Source organism: Macaca mulatta, chromosome 6, assembly GCF_049350105.2.
Source record: "Macaca mulatta isolate MMU2019108-1 chromosome 6, T2T-MMU8v2.0, whole genome shotgun sequence".
Taxonomy (NCBI): Eukaryota; Metazoa; Chordata; class Mammalia; order Primates; family Cercopithecidae; genus Macaca; species Macaca mulatta.
Genome location: NC_133411.1, coordinates 121283631 through 121289630, shown reverse-complemented (window position 1 = coordinate 121289630; position 6000 = coordinate 121283631).

Here is a 6000-nt window from a genome sequence, read left to right as displayed (position 1 = left end):
AGTGAGACCTTATCTCTACAAAAAATAAATAAAATAGCTGGGCCCAGTGGCACATGCCACAGTCCTAGCTACTCAGGAGGCTGAAGCAGGAGGATCACTTCAGCCTGGATGGTGGAGGTTGTAGTGAACTGAGATTGTGCCACATGGACTCCCACACCAAAAGGTTTGCATTAATAGAGAGGAATGTTCATGGTACACTATCTGCTTACAAGCAAATCTGTGATTGGAAAAAAAAAAAAAAAAACCCACCATAAACATATTTCTGAAAAGAATGACACTTCCTCAAGAAGAGCTTCAGGCAAGTCCTTCAGGAGGTATTTCAGAAGACGTTGTTATCATAAGAGATGGCAGTTTCATGCATGTCATTATCCCTGAAGATCTTCTAGTGTGACAAGATGTGGAAGTGGAAGATATAATATTGATTATCCCAACCCTTTGTAGGCCTAGGCTAATGTGTGTATTTGTGTCTTAGTTTTTAACAAAAATGTTTAAAGCGTAAAAAAAAAGATTTTAGTAGAAAAATACATATATTTAGTATAAAGATATAAAGAAAATATTTTTGTGCAGCTGTGCAGTGTGTTTGTGTTTTAAGCTAAGTGTTTTTACAAAAGAGTCAAAAAGTAGAAAAAATAAAATGTTTATAAGGTAAAAAAATACATTAAGCCAAAGGTTAATTTATTATTGCAGAAACAAAATTTTTAAAAATAAATTTAGTGTAGCCCAAGTGTACAGTGTTTATAAAGACTGCAATAGTGTAATATCCTACGTCTTCACATTCACTGATCACTCACTGACTTACCCAGAGCAACTTCCAATTGAGTAAGCTGGATTATACTATATAGGTATACCATTTTTATTTATTTATTTATTATACATTAAGTTCTGGGGCATATGTGTAGAACATGCAGGTGTGTTACATAGGTATAAACGTGCCATGGTGGTTTGCTGTACCCATCAACCTGTCATCTACATTAGGTATTTCTCCTAATGCTATCCTCCCCTAGTCCCCCACACCCCAACAGGCCCTAGTGTGTGATGTTCCTCTTCCTGTGTCCATGCATTCTCATTGTTCAACTCCCATTTGTGACTGAGAACATGCGGTGTTTGGTTTTCTGTTCCTGTGGTAGTTTGCTGAGAATTATGGTTTCCAACTTCATCCATGTCCCTGAAAAGGACATGAACTCATCCCTTTTTATAGCTGCATAGTATTCCATGGTGTATATGTGCCACATTTCCTTTATCCAGTGTATCACTGATAGGCATTTGGGTTGGTTCCAAGTCTTTGCTATTGTGAACGGTGCCACAATAAACATATGTGTGCATGTGTCTTTATAGTAGAATGATTTAAAATTCTTTGGGTATGTACCTAGTAATGTGATTGCTGGATTGCCACACTGTCTTCCACAATGATTGAACTAATTTACACTCCCACCAACAGTGTAAAAGTGTTCCTATTTCTCCACATCCTCTCCAGCATCTGTTACTTCCTGACTTTTTAACCATCGCCATTCTAACTGGCATGAGATGGTATCTCATTGTGGTTTTGATTTGCATTTCTCTAATGACCAGTGATGATGATGTTTTTTTCATGTATTTATTGGCTGCATAAACGTCTTCTTTTGAGAAGTGTTTGTTCATATCCTTTGTCCACTTTTTGATGGGGTCGTTTTTTTTTTTCTTGTAAATTTGTTAAGTTCTTTGTAGATTCTAGATATGAGCCCTTTGTGAGATCGATAGATTGTCAAAATTTTCTCCCATTCTGTAGGTTGCCTGTTCACTCTGACAATAGTTTCTTTTGCTGTGCAGAAGCTGCTTAATTTAATAAGATACTACCCCCTTCCATATTTAGTGCTTCCTTCAAGAGCTTTTGTAAGACAGGTTTGGTTGTGACAAAAATCCTTCAGCATTTGTTTGTCTCTAAAGGACGTTATTTCTCCTTCACTTATGAAGCTTAATTTGGCTGTATATGAAATTCTGGGTTGAAAATTCTTTTCCTTAAGAATGTTGAATATTGGCCCCCACTCTCTTCTGGCTTGTAGGGTTTCTGCAGAGAGACCTGCTGTTAGTCTGATGGGCTTCCCTTTGTGAGTAACCCAACCTTTCTCTCTGGCTGCCCTTAACATTTTTTCCTTCATTTCAACCTTGTTGAATCTGAAGATTACGTGTCTTGGGGTTGCTCTTCTCGAGGAGTATCTTAGTGGTTTTCTCTGTATTTCCTGAATTTGAATGTTGGCCTGTCTTGCTAGGATGGGGAAGTTCTCCTGGATAATATCCTGAAGTGTGTTTTCCAACTTGTTGCCATTCTCCCCGTCAGTTTCAGGTACACCAGTCAAATGTGGATTTGGTCTTTTCACATAATCCCTTATTTCTTGGAGGCTTCGTTTGTTCCTTTTCATTCTTTTTTCTCTATTCTTGTCTTCATGCTTTATTTCATTAAGTTGATCTTCTATCTCTGATATTGTTTCTTCAGCATGATCGATTTGGCTATTGATACTTGTGTATGCTTCACGAAGTTCTCGTGCTATATTTTTCAGTTCCATCAGGTCATTTATGTTCTTCTCTAAATTGACTTTTCTAGTTAGCAATTCCTCTAACCTTTTTTCAAGGTTCTCAGCTTCCTTGCATTGGGTTAGAAGAACATGCTCCTTTAGCTCGAAAGAGTTTGCTATTACCCACCTTCTGAAGCCTACTTCTGTCAATTTGTCAAACTCATTCTCCATCCAGATTTGTTCCCTTGCTGGTGAGGAGTTGTGATCCTTTGGAGGAGAAGAGGCATTCTGGTTTTTGGAATTTTCAGCCTTTTTGTGCTGGTTTCTCCCTATCTTTGTGGATTTATCTACCTTTGGTCTTTGATGTTGGTGATATTTGGATGGAGTCTCTGAGTGGACATCCTTTTTGTTGATGTTGATGTTACTCCTTTCTGTTTGCTAGTTTTCCTTTTACCAGTCAGGGCCATCTGCTACAGGTTTGTTGGAAGTCTACTCCAGACCCTGTTTGCCTGGGTATCACCAGCGGAGGCTGCAGAACAGAAAAGATTACTGCCTATTCCTTTCTCTGGAAGCTTCATCCCAGAGAGGCACCCGCCAGATGCCAGCCAGAGTTCTCCTATATGAGGTGTCTGTTGGTCCCTGCTGGGAGGTGTCTCTCAGTCAGGAGACACAGGGTTCAGGGACCCACTTGAGGAGGCAACCTGACCATTAGCAGAGCTGGAACGTTGTGCTGAGAGATCCACTGCTCTCTTTAGAGCTGTCAGGCAGGGACGTTTAAGTCTGCTGAAGCTGCGCCCATAGCCACCCCTTCCCCCAGATGCTCTGTTCCAGGGAGATGGGGGTTTTATCTGTAAGTCCCTAACTGGGGCTGCTGCCTTTTTTTCAGAGATGCCCTGCTCAGAGAGTAGGAATCTAGAGAGGCGGTCTGGCTACATCAGCTTTGCTGAGCTGTAGTGGGCTCCGCCCAGTTTGAACTTCCTGGTGGCTTTGCTTACACCATGATGGGAAAACTGGCTACTCAAGTTTCAGTAATGGGGGACACCCCTCCCCCAACTAAGCTTAAGCATCTCAGAGCAACTTCAGACTGCTGTGCTGGCAGCAAGAATTTCAAGCCAGCGGATCTTAGCTTGATGGGCTCTGTGGGGGTGGGATCCAATGAGCTAGACCACTTGGCTCCCTGGCTTCAGACCCCTTTCCAGAGGAGTGAATGGTTCTGTCTCGCTGGAGTTCCAGGTGCCACTGCAGCATGAGAAAAAAAAAAAAAACTCCTGCAGCTAGCTTGGTGTCTGTCCAAACGGTCGCCCAGTTTTGTACTTGAAATCCAGGGCCCTGGTGGTGTAGGCACCTGAGGGAATCCCCTGGCCTGCAGTTGCGAAGACTGTGGGAAAAGTGTAGTATCTGGGCTGGAGTCCACCCTTCCTCATGGCATAGTCCCTCACGGCTTCCCTTGGCTAGGGGAGGGAGCTCCCTGACCCCTTGTGCTTCCCGCGTGAGGTGATGCCCCTCCCTGCTTCGGCTTGCCCTCCATGGGCTGTACCCACTGTCTAACCAGTCCCGTTGAGATGAACTGGGTACTGCCATTGGAAATGCAGAAATTACCCACCTTCTTTATTGATCTCGCTGGGAGCTACAAACCAGAGCTGTTCCTATTTGGCCATCTTGCCAGCAAGCTCCCAGGTGTACCCTTTTAAAATCTTTTATTCCAAATTTTTATTGCACCTTTTCTATATTTGAATATGTTTAGATATACAGATATTTACCATTTTGTTACAATTGACTACAGTATTCAGTACAGTAACCTGTTGTACAGTTTGTAGCCTAGGAATAATAGGCTATACCATGTAGCTTAGGTGTGTAGTAGACTGTCCCATCTAGGTTTGTGTAAGTACACTGTGATGTTCCTGTGTTGGTGAAATTGCCTAGTGATGCATTTCTCAAAACATGTCCTCACTGTTAAGCGATGAATAATTGTATACCTATACAATAGAATATTACTTGGCTATAAAAAGGAATGAAATACTAATACATGATACGACATGAACTTTGAAAACTTTATTCTAAAAGAATTAAACCAGACACAAAGATGCCATATATTGTATAATTACATTCATATGAAATGTCCAAAATAGGCAAATCCATAAGAGACAGAAAAATTGGTGGGAGAGATGGGGGAGAAAAGAATGGGGCATGACTTCTACTGGGTATGGCATTTTTTGGGGGGGATGATGAAATGTTCTGTACTTAGATAGTGGTGATGGCGGCACAACTTTATAAACATAGGAACGACCTCTAAATTTTATACTTTAAAAGGGTAACTTTTATGGTTTGTGAATCATATCTCCATAAATGTAAAATAAAATAAGCTGCAGACTAGAGCACACTGAAATATCTTACTATAAATATAAAAAATTTTGATTTTAAAATATGACCCTATGAAAGGGAAGAGCAGTAAAGCAAGAAGAAAAAAGTAGCATTCAGTGAGTATCTCCTATGCGTCAGGTATTGTGCTGGGTGCTGAGGGTGTCAAGGAAATAATTTATAGCCCAAGCCCTTAAGAGACTCAATCTAGAAAGTGTGAAAAGGATGAATGATGATACAAATCAAGAAATGCTGTCAAAGAAGGCACTGTTAAGTGAATGAAAAGACAAGACACAATCTGGAAGAAATATTACAAATGATGTATCTGATAAAGAACTTAAATGTGGAATAAAGAATTCTCAAAATTCAAAAATAAGAAAACAAACAATCCAATTTAAAAATGGACAAAAATTTGAACACATAATTCAACAAAGATATACAGATGGTAAATAATCACATAAAAAGAGGTTAACTTTGTTAGCATCACTGAGGAAATGCAAATTAAAAGCAAATGTGATACCACTACAAACCTGTTAGAGTGGCTAAAATTAAAAAGACTGGCTATGGTAAACTGAAGAATGGCTCCTGCCCAAAGATAGCCAAGTCCTAATTCATAAAGTCTAAGACTGTTACCTTGTATGTCCCCGCCCCCCATAAAAAAAAATAGAAGGGGAAGGTCTTTGGAGATGTGATTAAGTGGGAGATTATCTGGATGGACCTGAAATACTACCATAATGTTGTAAAAAAGAAAAACCTGGGTCTTGTCACACAACCCGGAAAGAATAGGCACGCAGACACTTTGAGGGGTGAGGTGTTACATAATTTATTGGGCAAAAAGGAAAAAGACTCTCAACAAAGCGACAGGAGTTCCTATTAACAAGGCCCCATCTCATAGACTAAATTCCGGGTTACCACACAGGAATAGGAGGGGCCAGAGTCCTCCCCACTGCAAATGGCGAGAACTTCCCAAAACCCCACCCCATCCTCCCAGTGCGCAGGTCGGTGGGAGATTCTCCGGGGTTGGCAGTCCGGTTTTTCAGCCTTCAGGCTGTTTTAGACTTGAAGGCGAGGTTTTGCCGGGAAATCCTTGGCTGCCTCCTGTCTATATAAACAAGTGTTTTCATAAGAGACAGGAAGAGGCAGATTTCACCTG